Source organism: Pinus tabuliformis, chromosome 4_2 (assembly GCF_031772625.1).
Source record: "Pinus tabuliformis cultivar Carrire ecotype Pingquan chromosome 4_2, CPIR1, whole genome shotgun sequence".
In the NCBI taxonomy this organism is placed as follows: domain Eukaryota; kingdom Viridiplantae; phylum Streptophyta; class Pinopsida; order Pinales; family Pinaceae; genus Pinus; species Pinus tabuliformis.
The window spans coordinates 203757649-203781822 of NC_142304.1; positions in this window are offsets into that span (position 1 = coordinate 203757649).

A 24174-nucleotide genomic window follows, 5' to 3' on the forward strand; every position below is an offset into this window, starting at 1 on the left:
GATAGAATGTGATGGTAAGGAAACACCAATTGAAGATGATTTTCCGAATGAGCATATTTTTGCAGTTTCTGATAACACTCCGTAGTATTTAGATATTGCTAACTATTTGGCTACAGGTAAAGTACTCGATATTCTTGGATGGCAAGATATCTCTTCCATACGAGAGTGGATCAACAGATTTAGCGTTGGGTAGCAGGAGATGATATTTTCGAGATATTAAAAGCTGCACATGGCGGGCCTTGTGGGGGACACTTTGCAAAAAAAACAACAGGTCATAAAGTGCTGCAAATGGGATATTACTGGACCTCCATTTTTCGTGACGCTCAAGATTACATGTGGAGATGTGATAGCTGTAAACGGATGGGACAACTTGGGAAAGCAGATGAAATGCCCTTGTAGCCACAGATAGTCCTTGAACCATTCAAGAAATGGGCCATCGATTTCGTTGGTCCCTTCAACCCACCTTTGCATCAGATGGCTTACATATTGGTCTGTACTGACTATGTAACTAAATGGGTGGAAGCTAGGGCGGTCATGAGAGCAACTGAGAAAGTGGTGGCAGAATTCCTTTTTGAAGAAATTTTTGTTAGGTACGGGACTCCAAGAGAAATTGTATCAGATGGTGGATAAAAGTTTACTTCTCATATGATAGAAAAGCTAATGCAGAAATATGGGGTCAAGCATAGAGTGACAACCCCCTATCATCCCCAAGCGAATGGAAAGGTAGAAAGCACAAATATGGTATTGGAAAATATCTTGACAAAGACAGTAGCAAGCCATCACTGGGATTGGGCACAGAAACTCCCAAAAGCTCTATGGGCATATAGAACCACATGGTGGAATACAATAGGGTTTTCTCCATATGAATTAGTCTATGGAAAATCCCCCTTGTTTCCGGTGGAATTTGAGATTAGTACACTCAGAACAGCTCTAGAAGTAGGTCTAGATTTATCAGAAGCCTAGAAACACCGACTAGAACAGCTGAATGAGTTGGACGAAATTCGAGCAGTGGCTGTTAAGAAAACTATTATTATTCAACAGCACATAATGAAATGGCACGATAAATTCATCAAAACCAAGGTGTTTCAGGTGGGGGATTGGGCGTTATTGTATGACTCCAAATTTAAGGATTTGAAAGGCAAGCTCTGCACTTGCTGGATGGGCCCATATCAAATGGACGCAGTGTTCGACAATGGAATGGTTAGATTAAGCACAATAGATGAAAACCATACTTCATTCCTGGTAAACGGACACCGTCTTAAATTATATCACCATCCAGCCTCTAAAGATGCTTTTGTTAAAAATATTTCTGCTTCATCTAATTTAATGGTCATTGGAAAACAGGACACCCTCACTCTGCTCTAAATAATATATATATCTATATATATATATATATATATATATATATATATATATATATATATATATTGGTTGTTTATCTTTTGTAGGAACAACAAAGAAATATGGCGAGGAAAAATGTAACACCCGGCGCTATCATTTTATCAGCTATTACACCGTAGCTGTTGTCACTCCATAACTGTTGTTACACGGTAGTTGTTGTTACTCCATAACTGTTGTTACATCGTAGCTACTGTTACTTCATAACTGCTATTACACTGTAGCTGCTGTTACTCCGCCGAGGCTGTTACTCCGTAACTATCGTTACACCGTAGCTGTTGTTACTCCGAAACTACCGTTACACCATAGCTGCTGTTACTCCGCAACTGATGTTACACCATAGTTGCTATTACTCCATAACTGTTGTTACACCGTAGCCGTTGTTACTCTGTAACTGCTGTTACACCGTAGCTGTTGTTACTTCATAACTGCCGTTACACCATAGCTGTTGTTACTCCGCAATTGTCGTTACATCGTTGCTATTGTTACTCCACAACTGCCATTACACCGTAGTTGCCGTTACTCCACAACTGCCGTTACACCGTAGCTGCTGTTACTCCGCTACTGCCGTTACACCGTAACTACTATTACTCCGCAACTACAATTACACCATAGCTGCCGTTACTCCGCAACTGCCGTTACACCATAGCTGCTATTACTCCGCAACTGCCATTACACCGTAGCTGTTGTTACTCTACAACTATCGTTACACCGTAGCTGTTGTTACTCCGCAACTGTCGTTACACTGTAGCTGTTGTTACTCCGCAACTACCGTTACACCATAACTGTTGTTACTCCGAAACTGTGATTACTCACTGTTGCTACTACCCATTGTTCCGCTACTTCAGAGCGACTGTTACTCACTGTTGTCATTACTCACTGTGTTGCCATTCAAGTGTTGCTACATGTTGTGCTGTCACTCTGTCAGGTAAGTCCGCAGGTACCTCTCTATCGTTTTATGGATTTAATTAAATATTCTAAAAAGGACAACTAAACGTGTCGAGGACGTTCGTCATTAAAGTTGGAGGGGGGAAACCGTCATAGGAAATGACAGCGTACCACGAAAAGCATTTAGTGCACATAATCCCGCTCAACCGAATATGATGATTGCGGTACGCCGTAATCATATTTAAAAAAAAAAATGTTGGGATGCAGATTTGCATGCACCAAATCATATCAGTCATCCTCCCCATGCACCACATTTAATTTTCAAAATACACTGCAGTACCACCTTAACTTGCCATGAGATCCGAGCATACCAGTACTTTTTGTTCCATATTTCCCAAATTAGCCATGACATTATTTCAATCTCTAATGCTTTGGAGACCTATTACTCTCCACTACCAACCAACTGTAGTCGACGTGCTGTTTCTGCCTTTGCAACGATGGGTGGCTGATCAATTCACCATGAACCTGAGAGCACAAGTGTAGTTCGGAGTAATTGAGAGGTATGGCAGGTCTTTCAGAACATAGGATGGGATGTGTATTTCAACAGGTTGAGGGGGTTTAATGAGGAATTAACAGTGGAATTCACATTGAAATTGGGGGAAGAAAGCTCGCAGGTTCGCAGAGTGGTGATCCCCGTAACAAAAGAAAGCATTGCAGAAGTCACTGGGCTTCCGCAAGTTGGGGAACGACGGTTTGTGAGAAGGACCACCCTTCTAGAATTCCCCGAGGCCTTCCTTCAAGCCAGAGAGAGTATAGCACAGAAGGGAAGAGGGTATGACAGAAATTCGCTACCATATCCGTGGGGAGAAGTAGCAGAATTCGTCATCAAATATATGACATGCGAGGGTAGATACTCCACAATCTTCAAATATCACCTCCGCATATTAGCTCACCTATGATTTCTATAGGCAGAGGCTTTCTCCATGAATGTGCCTTACTTCCTGCTAAGGAGCCTTCATCTGATGGCACATTCGGCTCAGGGGGCTCGACAGGTACTGGCGGTCATCACTCATCACGGGTTGGTGCGGTTGTTGATAATGAACGCCATTGGATAGATTCTAATTCCATGGGAGGTGTTTCAAGACTCCACGGAGGAATAGATAGCAGCTGTTATGGCCACTAGGGCAGAAGAATCTGAAGCCATGGAGGAGGATCGAAGATGACTATGTCGATCAGGAGGAACCAGAGGAAATGAAGATGGAAACAGAGGAATTGGGGGATGAGGTAACTCACCAAGACCAGGCAGAAAACATGGGGACAATGGCAGACATAGGGGCTGATGCAGAAAGGAACGCTAGTACCATGAATGAGGTTGTACCACAAGAACCAACTTCACCCGTGGAACTAGCAGAACAAGAGGACGTTACAGCAGTCTCGGGAGTAGACCCACAACAGGCTAGTGTGGGTGAAGTAGTTGATATGGTGATCAAAGGAACCCCACAGGGATCTCCTGTCGCCATGGAAATAATGGAGGAGGACAATCTAGTTGAAGAGGAGGTCGTGACCATTCCGGCCATGGAACTTAGAGAAGATGAAGGACAAAGAAAAGAAGGGCCCAGAGTTGGGGAAACTATGGGACCCGTCAAGGAAGCAGCAGAAGAGCCAGGGTGCGAGGTTGAAATTGTAACACAAGAACCAGTGTCAACTTTGGGGCCAATTGTAGAAGATGCTCCCCAGTCCCCTTTCTTGGCCTCAATTCCATGAGGATTGAGGGTAACCCGTTCCCCTCGACGGGGAGAAAAAGAATATTTTGTATTTCTGATGGCTTTGAATCTGTTATAGAGGCCACAAACTTATAGTTTGGAAGCCACTCAGGTGGTGGGTGCCTTGGAGTAGGAGAGGAGAAAAGAAATTTGGGAGGCTAGAGAACTGGGAGGAATTCCAGTAGACACAGCAGCGGGAGAATGTCTTGCTAGCACATCGCCAGTCGCGGTGCATGTGCACGAAGAGGAGATTGTTGTTGGCAAGGAGGGACCAAGTGAAACGGTCCCAACGACTGAGCCAATGATACAACCAGGTGAGGGGGTTGTTGAGAACGAAGAGCAAGCAGGGAAGTAAAACCCCACAATCAACACAACAGAAGATGTTTCGAGGGATTTTCCTCCAGTTGAGGAAATATTAGTCAAGAAAGAGTGGGTAGAGTTGTGTGAATACCGAAGGCTTCTGATGAAACAAAAGTATCAGCTACAGTTCAAGGAAATGATGTGGCTCAAAATGGAAGTGAGGAAGCTCAGAAAGAAGGTGAATAAAATGCAAAAACAATTAAGGAAGCACAAACGGCAATCCAGAAAGGCCAAAACTATCCAGGTTGACACAGAAACCCAAGTGGACCGGATAGTCATGACCTCTGTCGACACTCAGACAGATCTGATCGACCAATTGTTTCAAGATCAGGAGTATGCCCTAACAGCTGAAATTCAGTCCTGGAAATCTACTGCGGCCCAATATAAAAATGAAATTAGAAGGACTGAGGAAAGGGCCTCCACAAAATTTTTTGGATATGTGGAGCGTATGGATGTGATGAGGTTACGGCATGCAAAAAACCAACTCAAGATGGAGTAGCTAGAGAAGAAAGTGGCAGAGCTGAAGGTCGACAAGGAGCAGATGTTCGAGCTGGTGCAAGAGGTTATGGCATGTTGTCCCCCTGCTTCTTGTTATTCCTTATTTTTGCATGAATGTTTCATTTTATTCTGCATGGAAAGTATTAAGAATGAGATTAGCTATGAGATGAAGGACAGTGTGCAATTCCTCCATATTCTGAGGAGTCACGATGTACCAACACAACATCTGATGTGTGAATTGTACTTGCATGGGTACTTACTGTGGCTGGACAGAGATTCTAACCCAGTCCCATATGCAGGGGACATTCATTTGAGGGCCCTAACCTCTTATGCTTTTAATCAGATTCATTGGCAGAAGGCTAGTAACACTTTTGAATCTAATCAAGTTGTTATCACTCAGGTTGTTCCCAAAAGTTGTAAGAAAGGGAATACGGCCAAGGTAACCACAAACCAATCTTTTAGATATAGAATCTAGCCAATCTGTATCTAGAGAGGACTCTCTCTTTATGATTTAGCTTTGTTTTTAAAGGTGTTAGGCTAGTTATGAAGTTCAAGGGTTTTGTGTTGGGTTTGGGTGGTGAGATTCAATAGAATAGTGAGGTAAAACAGAGGAGTTCAGTCCATTGGGCATGATGGAGTCAAAGAATCAGGCTTTCTGGATTTGGTTTCTTAACAAAGGATGGCATCACAGAGCAAGGTAGTCAAACAGGGAACAAATGAAAAAATTGAAGCAGATGGAATGGGCTCAAATCGGTGAAGGGCAGTTAAGAATCCTTCAACATATTGAAAGAGGGAAAATGGATGATTACTGAAAAAGAGAAGTTAAGAATTCTTTAACAAATAATCAGCATGAAAGAATCAGGAAACAGGAGAAATTAAGAATTCATTGTTTATTCTAATTCTGAAGAAAACACATAGAGTAATAAAGACTGAAAACAGAGTGCAGTCAAGCAAATTCTGAATTAATCATTTTATTTATCATTCAGATTAATGAAACATAGATGATATAGTAAACCAGAAAAATGTAAAACACAAGATATAGGAGACTTATTGATATGGAGTTTGATTCAAGAATTCTATGAAGAGTCCTCTGCTTTAGTTCATCCAGTAGGCCAGACAACAGTTGGTTCCAACAGCTTTGTATTCAAAATATTATGTATTACAACAGAGTCTAGAAAATCTACACATACCCAACCCCATCAATACTCTAATAGATGGGGTATATATACAATAAAGTGTGTACAAACAATATCTCATCACAGCTGTGAGAAAATATCTATTTTTAACCTAGAATAATTTACAAGTAACATATAAGCAGCTCGAGAAAGATAACTGATGTTGTGCTAGAGGCAGGCCTTTAGGGTTCGGCTTGCAGCTGTCTTCTGTAGTAGCTCTGCGCTGACTGCCTGACTTAAATGTGCTCTTTAATTCTGATCTGCTGCTTTTAATTCTGCTCTAACACACATTAATGCTGAACTGATACTCGTTGACTTGTTTGACGCGGATATGATACACTTTAATTCTCATCTGATACTATTTAATTGTGCTTCAACTTCTGTTCACCGTTGTCTGATGTTCTGTTAAAACAAAAAATTGTGAACATGTCTTCTCACCACCTTTCCTTTGGCCATTCATGTTTCTGAAGGTTCGTTGGCTAAGGTAGCAAATATCCCTGTTCATTCCTTTATTTCTTTTTCCGTGAGCCTCGAAGCCCCTCTGTTTGCTTTCAACTATGTTTGAGGAGGAAGAAGTTGTACAATGGCGGGTCGGCAGAGTCTGTAAGCTCGTTGATGGAGCCTTTTCTGGTCCGGAGGCGGTCTGAAACTAACATATTTGATTTCGGTCGATTTTATACCTAGAGCGCGCATGGTGCTATATGCAGAAAAACATAACAAAATGACCCTTTTTCTCTTTTATTGAACAAAAATGAATTTTTGCGGGAATTTATGACTTGAAGGATGGATGACATCAACGGTGGTCCGAGATAATGACATGGCGGGTGACGTCAGCTAAGGGTGAGGTGGTGGTGACATGGTAGGTGATGTGGCAGATGATGTCAGCAAAGGATAGATGATGTCAGCGGATGACGTCAGCAGGGGGGTGGTAAGTGGTTTTTCCCGCACCGCTTTTGGGGTTGGGTGGTATCGGGTGGAGGGCAAGCGATCAAGAGGGAGCGCGACGCGTGGATTTGTACGGGCGGGAAAACCACCAGTTCCTCGGGCGTTAATGTTTGGCGTTTATGGTGGTCACGAAACGGATGCGGACCGTCGGATGGATGAGGGTTGATCAGATGATGGACGCTTATGGAAAATGGCGGAGATTTAATGCGTGGGACCGGCATAATAAACAATGGTTTTTAATAGTATTAGGGAGGTTTTCATTGGCTTGTGGCTTAGGTTATTAATTAACTGGAGGTTAATTAATCCCATGGTTGAACGCAGGTAAGGTTTTAACAACTTTCAGATAAACTCGTTAATCCACGTTTAAGCAGTGATATGGTTATAGTTTAACTGGGGCGGGAATATTAAAATATCGGGGTTTTTGTTATATACACATAATATGGGATAGGGTAACTTTATAGGGATTTACATAATAAGGTTAACAGTTAATATGAAAAAATGAATTGAAAATAAGCGCTAAGTTAAAAACAATTGGCTTTTGTAATTAAACTTAGGCTAGAGTTTGAAAAGGGTTTTTATGGAGAATTGTTGCCATTTTCCTAAGCAAAACAGAGTTTCACTTAGGCAATGTTTATGAAATGAAATGAGTGATTTGAGAGTGATATTAAGCAGATCTTAATATTTGAGAGGGGAAATTAGTAAGTGTTTTGGGGAAAAACATGAAGGGAAGTTAGTCATGAATCTGCCTCGCTTGAGCTGCTCCAAGATTAATGTCCACCATGTACTAGTGATAGAGATAAAGAGAGACACATTTAGAGGCAAAAATCTATCACAAGTATCTTTCTGCAACACCAATCTACCTGTTGGCATTATGATTCAAGTGTTGTCCTTGATGGCAACTCACTCAGAGGTTGGTACAGATACTCAGAAGTTGGTTCAGGTGATGGCAACTTACTCAGAAGACAGATCCTAGTACAGCTTGCCAAGGAAGTTCATACACGCAGGTTTGTTAAGCCCAAGTCGCGTGTACACGCAGGTTGGCTTCAGAAAAAGCGCGTGTATGTGGAAAAGCACCTTTGGTCCATGGCGGTTAGTCCTTGGAAGTTGTGCCTATGGTTTCGGACCATTGTATCTCGACGGGCGTGTCGATCCCTAGTTTTGAAGTTGATGGTATTGTGTTTCTATGGTTTTGGCTCTTGGTATTGAACAAGGCCTAAGGCTATATAAGGAGAAGATCACTAGGCAAAGAGGAAGTGTGTGTGGGTGTCTGACGCAGTGAGAGGATCTGGTATTGCTGGTTATCTGTTCGGGACGCTTGGCAAGGGTCGGATCTGACAGCAAAGGCAGAAGTAATCATTTCTAGATCTGCACGCGGGTTGCCTTTGGAGAAAGCGCGTATACACGCGGTTTTGGTACAGTGAAGTAGCGTATGCATGAAAAGGGTTGATATTTCAGGTTGTTGCTGATTCTGGTGGTTGTTGCAGAGTTCTAGATTCTGGTTTGGGTTCTGTGTTCTTGATGACAGGGTTTCAGTGATTCGGTATTGGGTTGTTTAATGAATTATGATGCAAGTATAAGTTGATGATTGTATTGCGGTAATGTTTGCTTTGTACTCTTGGATCCAGTCTGAAAATTGATGAAACGTGGTCCCTGAAGGTTGTAGGGTCAGCACCTACGTACTAGTAAATGGATCAGCTAGTACAAGAGCTGAGGGGGTTGTAGCTCCCTTCCAAAAGTAGTTGGAAAACGAGAGAGAGGGTTGTAGCCCTCTGCAGGTTGTAGCCTGCATACTGGTAAAGGACTGCACCAGTATATTGTAAAAGAAGTTTCTCATTAAAGAAGAAAGAGACGAATTGCAGCAGGTGGTTTTCACCCACATTGGGTTTCCACCTTATATCATGGTGTTCATGTGTGTGGCTCTTGTATGATGTTCTGTTCTGTTATACTGCACCTGTTTACTGCTAAATTGCTTAATAATGTTCTGATGCATTTACTGAAGATAAGATTAACTGAATCATAAGATATCTGCATATACGCTAGTTGCTTTAGACACAGTCGCGTGTACACGCGGGTTCACTTAACTGAAGTCGCGTATATGTTTCTGAGTATGAAATTGAAAAGGTTTTATTGATCTGATAATACTGATTCACCCCCCCTCTCAGTATTATTTCCAACAATTGGTATCGGAGCGGGTCCTTCAGAGGAAGCTTGATCGCTTGAAGGAAAAGATCCATCAAAATGGCTAATCCAGAAAGAGAGGCACACATCAGGCCACCAGTCTTTGACGGGAACAATTTTACTCACTGGAAGATAAGAACCACTGCATATCTACAGTCTCTTGGAGCAGAAGTTTGGGGACTCATAGAAGGAGGATACAAATTCCCATCAGCAACTCCTACAGATCCAGTAGAGAAAAAGCAATATGAGCTCAATGCCAAAGTAGTTAATGTCCTATTGAGTACTTTGACTCAATCAGAATTTATGAAGATCATGCATCTCAAATCAGCTAAGGAAATATGGGACAAAATCGTTACAAGCTACGAAGGAGATGATCAGGTAAAAATAGCGAAGCTTCAAACTCTCAGAATCCGGTATGAAACTCTTAAGATGCGAAGTAATGAAAGCGTAGCTAATTATTTCCTGCGTATGGATGAGATTGTGAATTGTATGAGGGATCTGGGTGAAGAATTTGAGGAAGTTGTCTTAGTTCAAAAGGTTTTGAGATCTCTGTCTACTAAATTTGATTCTAAAGTATCTGCCATAGAAGAAAAGGAGAATGTGCGAAAAATTACCATGTCACAGCTTCACGGGATCTTAACTGCTTTTGAAATGCGACTAGAGGTACCACCAGAGGCCGCATTCGAAGTGTCAGAGGAAGAAGATGAGGTAAATTTTGTCAAGAATCTTGAACGGGGAACTGGACGGTTCAAAGATAAGCTGCCTTTCAAATGTTTTCTATGTGGTAGAGTTGGTCACTATGCTGCTAGATGTCCTCATAACAAAGAAAGGATATATGAAGAAGATGGTAGAAGCTATTATTCCCATATTAAAAGTTCATTTAATGATAGTGAAGATATTAGAAGTCTCATGGCGCACAAGAAGAAGAATGCTTCATCCAATGATAGCGAGGATATTAAAAGTCTCATGGCACATGAAGAGAAGAATGCAGAAACTGAAGAAGCTGCCAAATTAAAAGAACTATTGGAAACAGAAACCAGGGTAAGGGAGAAATTGCAGGATATAGCAAAAGATCAGAGCACAACTATTCAGAGACTTGAATCAAAGATCCTCTCTCTAAAAGAAGATCTTGAAGATCAAGAACATGAAGTGATCAAACTAAAGCGACAAGTAGAAGAAGGGAGAAAAGTTGAAGAAGACCTAAGGAAGCAGTATCTGAAAAAGGAAGAACAACATCAAGTTGAGGTAAATATCTTGAAAGGTAAACTAGAAGAAAAGGATAAGCTTTTACGATTTCAAGATAGTTCTAAAGTCTTGGATGATATTCTTAATAGTCAAAGATCTCCTGCTATCAAGACTGGTCTTGGTTTTCATGAATATGTTGAAGGTGAATCTAGTTCACAAGGTGAGACAAGAAACTCTAATGAGAAATCTGAAATGCTCAAGGAACAACCAAGAAAAGAAATTCCTCAAGGAAGATCCTTTACTCCTAACTATGGACGTGATAGACGATTATTTCCTCCGCTGAATAAAGTTGAATGTTATGTATGTCATAATCTTGGACATGTTGCAGCCAGATGCAGAAGTAGAATGGTTCAAGAAAGATCATCTCATCCCAAGTATTTCAGAGGGTATTGCTTTGCCTGTAATGCATATGGACACAAAGCAATTGATTGTGATAGAAGGAACATGAAAAATATAAGGTGTTATACATGCAACAACTATGGGCATAAAGCAAGGGAATGTAGAAGCAGATTTCAAAATTCAAGACAAGGGGACCATACATCATCACAGTTGCAGGAATTGAAGAAGACAGAGACAGAAAGGTGTGGGACAACTCAGTCAGCTGACATAACAGACACAGGGGAATCTGAAAGTGATGAGATTCAGTATTCCATCCTGCATACGCTGAGATAATGAAGACAAGTCGTGTATATACGCGAGTTACATGCTGAAAAGTCGCGTATATGGAGAAAGGGCAGCAGAACAGATGGTTATATGGAGAAAGGGCAGCAGAACAGACCCAGGTTCAGTCATGGTTGGCTCAGGCTCAGGGGGAGCAGAACAGACTCAGGAAATGGTTCAGACATGGTTGGCTCACACTCAGGGGGAGAATATTCTTCAAATAATGCATTGTTGGCATTATGGTTAGAAGTTGTTGATAAAGTCTATGAAGATAAATGATACATCTTACTGTTTAGGAATGGTATTGCAGGCTGATGCTTATATCATGATGCTGTTGGTGGCTTTCATAAGTCTTGGTCTAGATAATTCGTCTCTATGTCATGTATCTCTTGTGATATCTCTTTTATGGTGTCAAGGTCATGTAACGGCCTATGTTGGTTTCCCCACTATGCCTGGGATGAATGATGAATGTATGTTGAGTCTTTTGGTGATAGGAAGGTCTTCTATAATGTATAAGTCCTTGTTCTTCTTGAAGAACATCTTTTGCAGATCTTGCCTACAGTCAAGGGGAGCATGAACAGCACAATTCAGCAAGAGCAGGATGGATAGATTGGTACACTTTGGCATACACAAAGGGGGAGCATAGTTGGAGATTTCAGCAAGTACTCAGGGGGAGTATGGACAGCAGAAGGTATACCAAAGAAGAGAATATCTTGGTCCGCCCTTTGCCCTTGATGTCAAAGGGGGAGAGTGACTTGGTGTAGTGGTTGCCATCAAGTCCAAAGGGGGAGATTGTTGGCATTATGATTCAAGTGTTGTCCTTGATGGCAACTCACTCAGAGGTTGGTACAGATACTCAGAAGTTGGTTCAGGTGATGGCAACTTACTCAGAAGACAGATCCTAGTACAGCTTGCCAAGGAAGTTCATACACGCAGGTTTGTTAAGCCCAAGTCGCGTGTACACGCAGGTTGGCTTCAGAAAAAGCGCGTGTATGTGGAAAAGCACCTTTGGTCCATGGCGGTTAGTCCTTGGAAGTTGTGCCTATGGTTTCGGACCATTGTATCTCGACGGGCGTGTCGATCCCTAGTTTTGAAGTTGATGGTATTGTGTTTCTATGGTTTTGGCTCTTGGTATTGAACAAGGCCTAAGGCTATATAAGGAGAAGATCACTAGGCAAAGAGGAAGTGTGTGTGGGTGTCTGACGCAGTGAGAGGATCTGGTATTGCTGGTTATCTGTTCGGGACGCTTGGCAAGGGTCGGATCTGACAGCAAAGGCAGAAGTAATCATTTCTAGATCTGCACGCGGGTTTCCTTTGGAGAAAGCGCGTATACACGCGGTTTTGGTACAGTGAAGTAGCGTATGCATGATAAGGGTTGATATTTCAGGTTGTTGCTGATTCTGGTGGTTGTTGCAGAGTTCTAGATTCTGGTTTGGGTTCTGTGTTCTTGATGACAGGGTTTCAGTGATTCGGTATTGGGTTGTTTAATGAATTATGATGCAAGTATAAGTTGATGATTGTATTGCGGTAATGTTTGCTTTGTACTCTTGGATCCAGTCTGAAAATTGATGAAACGTGGTCCCTGAAGGTTGTAGGGTCAGCACCTACGTACTAGTAAATGGATCAGCTAGTACAAGAGCTGAGGGGGTTGTAGCTCCCTTCCAAAAGTAGTTGGAAAACGAGAGAGAGGGTTGTAGCCCTCTGCAGGTTGTAGCCTGCATACTGGTAAAGGACTGCACCAGTATATTGTAAAAGAAGTTTCTCATTAAAGAAGAAAGAGACGAATTGCAGCAGGTGGTTTTCACCCACATTGGGTTTCCACCTTATATCATGGTGTTCATGTGTGTGGCTCTTGTATGATGTTCTGTTCTGTTATACTGCACCTGTTTACTGCTAAATTGCTTAATAATGTTCTGATGCATTTACTGAAGATAAGATTAACTGAATCATAAGATATCTGCATATACGCTAGTTGCTTTAGACACAGTGGCGTGTACACGCGGGTTCACTTAACTGAAGTCGCGTATATGTTTCTGAGTATGAAATTGAAAAGGTTTTATTGATCTGATAATACTGATTCACCCCCCCCTCTCAGTATTATTTCCAACAATTGGTATCGGAGCGGGTCCTTCAGAGGAAGCTTGATCGCTTGAAGGAAAAGATCCATCAAAATGGCTAATCCAGAAAGAGAGGCACACATCAGGCCACCAGTCTTTGACGGGAACAATTTTACTCACTGGAAGATAAGAACCACTGCATATCTACAGTCTCTTGGAGCAGAAGTTTGGGGACTCATAGAAGGAGGATACAAATTCCCATCAGCAACTCCTACAGATCCAGCAGAGAAAAAGCAATATGAGCTCAATGCCAAAGTAGTTAATGTCCTATTGAGTACTTTGACTCAATCAGAATTTATGAAGATCATGCATCTCAAATCAGCTAAGGAAATATGGGACAAAATCGTTACAAGCTACGAAGGAGATGATCAGGTAAAAATAGCGAAGCTTCAAACTCTCAGAATCCGGTATGAAACTCTTAAGATGCGAAGTAATGAAAGCGTAGCTAATTATTTCCTGCGTATGGATGAGATTGTGAATTGTATGAGGGATCTGGGTGAAGAATTTGAGGAAGTTGTCTTAGTTCAAAAGGTTTTGAGATCTCTGTCTACTAAATTTGATTCTAAAGTATCTGCCATAGAAGAAAAGGAGAATGTGCGAAAAATTACCATGTCACAGCTTCACGGGATCTTAACTGCTTTTGAAATGCGACTAGAGGTACCACCAGAGGCCGCATTCGAAGTGTCAGAGGAAGAAGATGAGGTAAATTTTGTCAAGAATCTTGAACGGGGAACTGGACGGTTCAAAGATAAGCTGCCTTTCAAATGTTTTCTATGTGGTAGAGTTGGTCACTATGCTGCTAGATGTCCTCATAACAAAGAAAGGATATATGAAGAAGATGGTAGAAGCTATTATTCCCATATTAAAAGTTCATTTAATGATAGTGAAGATATTAGAAGTCTCATGGCGCACAAGAAGAAGAATGCTTCATCCAATGATAGCGAGGATATTAAAAGTCTCATGGCACATGAAGAGAAGAATGCAGAAACTGAAGAAGCTGCCAAATTAAAAGAACTATTGGAAACAGAAACCAGGGTAAGGGAGAAATTGCAGGATATAGCAAAAGATCAGAGCACAACTATTCAGAGACTTGAATCAAAGATCCTCTCTCTAAAAGAAGATCTTGAAGATCAAGAACATGAAGTGATCAAACTAAAGCGACAAGTAGAAGAAGGGAGAAAAGTTGAAGAAGACCTAAGGAAGCAGTATCTGAAAAAGGAAGAACAACATCAAGTTGAGGTAAATATCTTGAAAGGTAAACTAGAAGAAAAGGATAAGCTTTTACGATTTCAAGATAGTTCTAAAGTCTTGGATGATATTCTTAATAGTCAAAGATCTCCTGCTATCAAGACTGGTCTTGGTTTTCATGAATATGTTGAAGGTGAATCTAGTTCACAAGGTGAGACAAGAAACTCTAATGAGAAATCTGAAATGCTCAAGGAACAACCAAGAAAAGAAATTCCTCAAGGAAGATCCTTTACTCCTAACTATGGACGTGATAGACGATTATTTCCTCCGCTGAATAAAGTTGAATGTTATGTATGTCATAATCTTGGACATGTTGCAGCCAGATGCAGAAGTAGAATGGTTCAAGAAAGATCATCTCATCCCAAGTATTTCAGAGGGTATTGCTTTGCCTGTAATGCATATGGACACAAAGCAATTGATTGTGATAGAAGGAACATGAAAAATATAAGGTGTTATACATGCAACAACTATGGGCATAAAGCAAGGGAATGCAGAAGCAGATTTCAAAATTCAAGACAAGGGGACCATACATCATCACAGTTGCAGGAATTGAAGAAGACAGAGACAGAAAGGTGTGGGACAACTCAGTCAGCTGACATAACAGACACAGGGGAATCTGAAAGTGATGAGATTCAGTATTCCATCCTGCATACGCTGAGATAATGAAGACAAGTCGCGTATATACGCGAGTTACATGCTGAAAAGTCGCGTATATGGAGAAAGGGCAGCAGAACAGATGGTTATATGGAGAAAGGGCAGCAGAACAGACCCAGGTTCAGTCATGGTTGGCTCAGGCTCAGGGGGAGCAGAACAGACTCAGGAAATGGTTCAGACATGGTTGGCTCACACTCAGGGGGAGAATATTCTTCAAATAATGCATTGTTGGCATTATGGTTAGAAGTTGTTGATAAAGTCTATGAAGATAAATGATACATCTTACTGTTTAGGAATGGTATTGCAGGCTGATGCTTATATCATGATGCTGTTGGTGGCTTTCATAAGTCTTGGTCTAGATAATTCGTCTCTATGTCATGTATCTCTTGTGATATCTCTTTTATGGTGTCAAGGTCATGTAACGGCCTATGTTGGTTTCCCCACTATGCCTGGGATGAATGATGAATGTATGTTGAGTCTTTTGGTGATAGGAAGGTCTTCTATAATGTATAAGTCCTTGTTCTTCTTGAAGAACATCTTTTGCAGATCTTGCCTACAGTCAAGGGGAGCATGAACAGCACAATTCAGCAAGAGCAGGATGGATAGATTGGTACACTTTGGCATACACAAAGGGGGAGCATAGTTGGAGATTTCAGCAAGTACTCAGGGGGAGTATGGACAGCAGAAGGTATACCAAAGAAGAGAATATCTTGGTCCGCCCTTTGCCCTTGATGTCAAAGGGGGAGAGTGACTTGGTGTAGTGGTTGCCATCAAGTCCAAAGGGGGAGATTGTTGGCATTATGATTCAAGTGTTGTCCTTGATGGCAACTCACTCAGAGGTTGGTACAGATACTCAGAAGTTGGTTCAGGTGATGGCAACTTACTCAGAAGACAGATCCTAGTACAGCTTGCCAAGGAAGTTCATACACGCAGGTTTGTTAAGCCCAAGTCGCGTGTACACGCAGGTTGGATTCAGAAAAAGCGCGTGTATGTGGAAAAGCACCTTTGGTCCATGGCGGTTAGTCCTTGGAAGTTGTGCCTATGGTTTCGGACCATTGTATCTCGACGGGCGTGTCGATCCCTAGTTTTGAAGTTGATGGTATTGTGTTTCTATGGTTTTGGCTCTTGGTATTGAACAAGGCCTAAGGCTATATAAGGAGAAGATCACTAGGCAAAGAGGAAGTGTGTGTGGGTGTCTGACGCAGTGAGAGGATCTGGTATTGCTGGTTATCTGTTCGGGACGCTTGGCAAGGGTCGGATCTGACAGCAAAGGCAGAAGTAATCATTTCTAGATCTGCACGCGGGTTTCCTTTGGAGAAAGCGCGTATACACGCGGTTTTGGTACAGTGAAGTAGCGTATGCATGATAAGGGTTGATATTTCAGGTTGTTGCTGATTCTGGTGGTTGTTGCAGAGTTCTAGATTCTGGTTTGGGTTCTGTGTTCTTGATGACAGGGTTTCAGTGATTCGGTATTGGGTTGTTTAATGAATTATGATGCAAGTATAAGTTGATGATTGTATTGCGGTAATGTTTGCTTTGTACTCTTGGATCCAGTCTGAAAATTGATGAAACGTGGTCCCTGAAGGTTGTAGGGTCAGCACCTACGTACTAGTAAATGGATCAGCTAGTACAAGAGCTGAGGGGGTTGTAGCTCCCTTCCAAAAGTAGTTGGAAAACGAGAGAGAGGGTTGTAGCCCTCTGCAGGTTGTAGCCTGCATACTGGTAAAGGACTGCACCAGTATATTGTAAAAGAAGTTTCTCATTAAAGAAGAAAGAGACGAATTGCAGCAGGTGGTTTTCACCCACATTGGGTTTCCACCTTATATCATGGTGTTCATGTGTGTGGCTCTTGTATGATGTTCTGTTCTGTTATACTGCACCTGTTTACTGCTAAATTGCTTAATAATGTTCTGATGCATTTACTGAATCATAAGATATCTGCATATACGCTAGTTGCTTTAGACACAGTGGCGTGTACACGCGGGTTCACTTAACTGAAGTCGCGTATATGTTTCTGAGTATGAAATTGAAAAGGTTTTATTGATCTGATAATACTGATTCACCCCCCCCTCTCAGTATTATTTCCAACACTACCTACCCTACCTACTTTGCCTAGCATTTTTTCTTCTTTTTACTTGGGTGCACTTGGACTGGCAAACCCTCATCAACTTTTCTTTTCTTTTCCATGGGAATCCTACCTAAGTCTGCACTTATTACTTCCAAGGGCTCAGGTTAAGCAGTTGAGCTTCTTTGCTTTCTCTACCTATCTACTTATCTGCCAAGATTAAACAGTTTGGACAGATTTTATTCTCTATCTCTAAAACAGGAAATTAAAACATGAACTGGCCAAGATTAAGTTGTTTGGCCATTCATCAATTGTGGCATAAAAGAACAAGCTGCACACAATGCTTTATTAACAGAAATATGAAAAAGTAGTGGCATTTGGACTTGCACACTTTCCTGGTCTTTCTTTATTTGGGGTTCCTTTTTTCTTTTTTGACCATTTTACTATTTTTTACCGTTTGATTTTTCTTTTAGGGTATACCCTCTTTACATTTTTTACATTTTTTTATCTTTTTATAATAATGAAGCCTTTGCAACAAGGAAAAGGATGAACATATTATAGAGCTCAACCAGTCAATCATGGAATATGACACCTATTGGTATAGGAGTATAAAAGTGACTCCACTTGGGGATGGCTTTCTCTGGTGGAAAGTCAAGAACAACAAGTCAGATGGTTTTCTAAATAACTTGGACTTTGTTCTGAAATCTCCCTTTGCTGGTTGCTTTATTGCATACATGACAGCACACTTGTGAAGCTTAGGGCCTTCTCTTCGGGCTTCAACTGTAGCAAGTTGCTATCCCATTCAAAACTGTGACATTGTTAAGGATATAGTATGTACATGTTAGAGTCAGAATACATTAGAAAACTAGATCAAAGTAATGTTTGAGCATTTGACCATTCACTGGTCCTTCTTCTACTTTTGTACCATCCAGTCTTTTCAGAAAGTAAGTATTGTTCCCTTGCAATGAATGAATGATAAATGGGCCTTTCCACAGGAAGTCAAACTTCCCATGCTTTCCTTTGTCTTCTCTACTAGAATCCCACCTTATAACTTTGTCTCCAATGTAGAAGTCTTCTGCTTTGGTCCTTTTATCAAATATTTCCTTAAGTTTTTCTTGTAACACTTGGGATCTTTGATGCACTTCTTCTCTGGTCCACTGCAAATGGATGGTCTGATTTATTCTCCTTTGAATGTCATTTGGTTCCACCTAAGATTCTTGCAGTAATTTCATTACAGGAACTCCTAAAGATGAAGTAAACACAGCCTCCATGCCATAAACCAACTCATAAGGGCTAGTTCCAATAGATCTCTTTGTAGTAAGTCTGTTTGCCCATAGTGCATTTGTAAGCTTTTTGTGCCAGTTTTTCTTGTTCTCTTCCAGCAATTTCTTAATAATATTGATCAGGATTTTATTGGAGGACTCAGCTAGCCCATTACCTTGAGGGTAATAGGTTGTGGAATGGCCTAAAATGATATGGTATTTGCTGCTGAAATTTATCAGTTTCTTGGATTTGAAGGTAGCAGCATTGTCGGTTATGATCTTTTCAGGACAACAAAACCTAGACAAGATATTGGTTTCTAAGAATCCTATAATCACTGTATCATTGGCTTGTCTAGAAGGAATGGCTTCTATCCATTTGGTAAAATAGTCTGTGGCAGTAAGAATCCATTTATGTTGGCCAGAAGAGGAAGGGTGTATTTCTCCAATGAAGTCCAAACCCCATTGTTGAAAAGTTTTTCAATGGAAATTGGTCTCAAGGGTAAGGGTAACAGTTTCCTTTTGCCTTCAAAAGTTTGGCATTTGTGGCAAGCAGTGACAAACTTCTTTATATCAGTGAACAAGGTTGGCCAGTAAAATCCATCCCTTAGAATTTTTTCTGCAGTTGATTTCCAGTACAGGTGTCCACCGCAATCCCCTGCATGAAATTCTTTGAGAGTTTTGTCAGCTTCTTCTTTTATTAAACAATTCAATAAAATACATTCATAATTTTTCCAAAAAAGAGCACCATCTAAAATACATAATTTTGAAGTTTTCATTTTTAGAAACCTTTTCTTTGTTCTGGATAACCCTGAAGGAGCCTGCATGTTTAATAATACATGAATTATATCAGCATACCAAGGTGATTCTAAGAAGGCCTGGCTGATTTGTGGAGTCGCCATCTCCTGTTCATTATCCAATTCATTGATGTTTAGGGCTTGAAAGTTTGTTTCAGTCATGAGTTTAGCCAATCCCTTTCCTTTTATCAGCTTTGTAGGTTTTATTTCAATGTCATACTCTAATATTTTAGCTATCCATTTACCTCATTTGCCTTCAATTCCATCCTGAGTCAGGATATCTTTTACAACAGCATTTGGCACATAAGCTATTACATGAGAGTATAATATGTAGACTCTGAAGTCTTGAATAGCTTTCACAAGTGCATAAGCCTGTTTTTCCATGATTTTGTAATTCAAAGGTGCATCTCTGAGTGCTTTACTAAAAAAGGCTATGGGTTTTTCACATCCTTGATCATCTTTTTGTAGTAAAATAGCTGCTATAGTGTGTTCTGATGAAAATGAGAAAATTATGAAATCTTTATCGAACTTTGGACTTGTAAGGACTGGGGTTCTGGTCAAAGCCATTTTAATTTCTTCAAATGCTTGTTTGGCTTCTGCTGTCCATTTAACCTTCGAATCCTCTTTTAACATTTTGTTTAGCAATCTAATTAATTCAGCCAAATTGGATATGAATCTTCTCAAAAATTTAATCTTCCCTAAGAAAGCTTGAAGTTCTTTGACATTTCTGGGGTGGGGTATTTGCAGAATAGCTTTTATCCTAGCAAGATAAATTATGATGCCATCTTTGAAGATGATGTGGCCTAACAGTTTGCCTTCTTCTAGACCAAACAGAGACTCTTTAGGATTTAATGAAATACCATATTTTCTGCATTTTAAAAACACTTGTCTCAAATGATCTAAATGTTGCTGATTTGATCTAGAAAACACATTGAGGTCATCTAGATATACAACCAGAAAATCGTGAATTTCTTTTGCAAAAACTATGTCCATTGCTCGCTGAAAGGTGGCCCCTGCATTCTTAATTCTGAATGGCATTTTAACATATTTGAATGTACCCCATGGTGTTGTAAATGCAGCCTTTTCTTGGTTATCAGGATGAACTAGAATCTAATTAAAACCTGAAAACCCATCCAACAGCGAAATCCTAGAGGCTCCTACTACTCTTTGTAAAAAATGATCCATCTTAGGTAAAGGGTAGTTGTCCTTCAAAGAAACCTTGTTTACATTTCTCAAGTCAACACATAATCTGATTTCTCCTGTTTTCTTCCTGGTAGGCACTAAATTAGACACCCATTCTGAAAATTTGATTGGAGCAATTATTCCTGCATCATGCATTCGTTTGATTTCTTTTTTAATTAAAGGAAGCAGTACAGGGTTGGTTCTTCTGAGCTTTTGTTTGAATGGTTTTTTATTTTGAGGGGTATGGTATGCTAAATTATAGAGGTGTCATAAGATTTTAGGTCTTCATAGCTCCAGACAAAAACATCTTGGAATTCTTTGATCAGTTCAACATACTTAAGTTTTTTATCAGGGGGCAAAGATTTGGACAATTTTACAATTTTTGGATTCTCTTTAGTTCCTATGTTGTAGTCTTCAATGTCTTCTTTTGGAGGTTCCATCTAAGGTTTCTTTGGAATATCGTTGAAATCAAGGAGAGCTTCCAAAGGAGTTAATCCTTTGGGAAAATGATTGTCTTTTAAATTGATAATTTCAGTTTCTCCTTCCATAATCTCATCAACATTTGTTTCTTTAAGATCCTGTATTTCCTCTTTGGTAAATTTCGTTGGATGAAGCATTTGAATTGCATTTTCTACTGAAATGTTTGTTTCTAACTGATTTGTTAGAGCAAACTCACTGACCGTATCTACACCTGCATTAGTGCTTAAAAATTCCTCTTCTAGGGTCAAAAATTTGTTGATCTAGTTATCACTTTCAAACACTTGTCAGTTCTTCACATTATCAGGTATGGCTGGCCTGTGTCTAATTTCAGCTATGAACTGATGATTTGGTTCAAATGGTAATTTACAGGTGCTGGCAAATATTGCTAGGCTATGAGCTTGCAAGTTATGTTTTCACGGGATTTAGGCAAGCTGAGTTTCTAGAAATGTGTTGAGGATCTCTATGGCTATTCCTCTGTATTCTCTCAATCTGGGATCATTTGTTAAGAAGTTCCCTTTTATCTGTTGAATGATTAAATCAGAATCCCCTACGACTGACACTCTAGTTGCTCCCAATTTCTTGATCAGTTTAAAACCCAGCAACAGAGCTTCATATTCAGCCATATTATTAGTGCACCTAAAGTCTAACATGTAAGCATGGCCTTCAGCATGATTGTTTTCAAGATTGTGCACCCAGACCCCTGCTCCTGCTCCTAATTTGTTCACAGAACCATCAAATTCTAAGTACAAAAGGATTTCATGTTTATAGTTAGTATCTGGAGCTTTAGGGATCTGTTTAAGAGGGAGGTCTATTTTTTCGGTTTCTTCTGATTTCTCTGGTGTTTCATGATTTTCAGAAATTTCTTGGATTCGAACCCTAGACTTTTCATTTGTTGTTTCTTCTATTTCACCTGCCAGAGCTTTTATTGCATGTGGGGGATCAATTTTAGCATTATAAAGGATAAAATAATCCATATCTAAATGGACTAAGTAGATAGGGAAATTTTGAGGTTTCTCTTAACTACTTACTACAAACTTCATTAAGGCTTCTCTATATATTCTTTTTGGTTGACCAAACACTGAAATAGTAGCATAAGACATGTCTAGTGGTAGAGATCCTTGAAGCTTTGCACCCCAATATCTGGACAATAACATACCATATTTTGGTGGAATATCAGCTATTACTATGTCCATTAAGATGGTTTTGGCAGGATATTGGACAAGTGACACACATAAATCTTTGATTAAACTCAAACATTTGACCTGACTTCAATCAAAAGAGAAAAGGTCTTTATATGGCCTGGTGATGTCAAGGTCAAGTTTCTCCATTACAGATTTAGGCATTAAGTTATGAGAAGCACCAGAATCAAACATAGCATTATGGAGTATTTTATCATGTATGTTAAGACCCACATAGAAAGGAGGAACTTCTCCCTCTGCTGTTTTTCCATTTACTTTAGGGCCAAATATCAATTCAGGCTAGTCATCAAAAACGTTTACTAAATCTTCGTTCACAGAAATTTTGAGTGTTTTGCTGATTTGACTTTTGTAGACCTCAAGCTTAGCTAATTCTGATAATAGAACATCTATCTTTAGTTTGCCTGCTTCTGTCTCAAGATTGAAAGGTTTCTCGGTCTAAGTTTTTGTAATATGGATAGCTGAATTTTCTGCATTTTTCTCTTCTTCGGGAGTGGGATTAACGGCTGAAGTTGTTTCAAAATCATGTTCTAGAGGTTGTTCTTCTTTTTATTTAGCAGGAATAGCAGTGGAATGTTTTCTGTTAGGTGGCTGATTGTCTGATATATCTTCAACAATTGGGTTGTTAGGGTTAGGATATGTTCTAGAAAGAATGTGTACAAGGGGGGCAGTGACCTTACCTTTGTTGGGCTACTTGATATCTTTCTGTTCGCTGATTTCAGGGACATCTATTCTTCTACTCCTCAGATTGTATTGTTTGTGGACTTCATAAATGGTTGTATCATATCCCTCCCTAAAGTCAAATGATTCACCTGACTGAGTTTGGAATTGTTTCACAATGTGAGCTTCTTGATCCTCTTGGGTCAAGAAAACTTGTTGTTCATTGTTGAGTCCCATCAAATTAATTTGAGTGACTTCTATTGGTTTATCAAAGGTTGAGGCTTCAGCATAATTTTCTTGAAATGGGGACCTAATATTTTGGTCAGGCCCTGTCTTTCCAGTGTTAGGATTTTGGTTCTTCCTGAAATTTGGATTTCTCCCAGTATTGTTTGGTTGGCCATCCCAAGGGGATTTTCTCTCGATTGTTTCCACTCTATCACCAAGTCTATCCATTCCCTTAATAATAGCATCTAATTTCTGTTCAAAGGTGGAAGAGTTTTCTTTATAAGGTGTCCTCCTTTTAGCGCTAGCTCTAGATCGTTTGGATATCAGATTGGCCTCAATGTTGACAGCTATACTCTGCATCTCTTCTAAGTTCCAAGGAGCTATTTCCATAGGTTGGTATGCCATATCAGAATCAAATGCATCAGGGAATTTAATGAAGGCCAAATCTGGAGGAGGTCTGAGATTTTGAGGAATAGCATTGTAGATATTATTGAATCTGGTACAGTGATCTTGGACAGTTTCTTGTGTGCCTCTCCTTAGGTTGTCATATTCTGATAAAATGTGGAGAGGATATTTCTTCTTTTCCCATCTATTCAAGAAGGTCTGATAAAGAGCTTGTGGGTCATTGATACTGTTTGCAGGAAGGGCTCTAAACCAGGTTCTGACATCTCCAATTAAACTTTGAACAAGTACTTTCATTCTAACATCATCATCATCAATCTCATAACTTTCAAAATAGTTGGCCATTTTACTGGTATGTTGTTGAGCTGTGTAAGTGCCAGTACCTTCAAAAGAAGGGATTTTACTTTGATAGTCTTGAGGCATAACCCCTGGATTGGCAAGTAAGTTCAGGGGAGCATATCGGTTTTCCATGGTTGCAAAAATAGATGTGACAACTAGAGGAGTAGGAATAACAATGGGAACGAGAGTTGTAGGTGGAAGAGTGGAAAGGGTAGTTGAAGGTGCTGATGGTGAACTTGGAGAAGCTTTAGTAATCACAGAAAGGTTTGGTGTTTTTCCAGAGGTAAGCTTCAGACTGAATGGTGTTCTGCAGATGTCTGTTAAGGTGTGAACTAGCAGAATTTCCTTGGTTGTATTGACTTCTAAGAATCCTAGGAATTAGATTAGGATTTTCAAACACAGGTGGAGGATTAGGATCAGGATTTGATCTGGTGTAATGA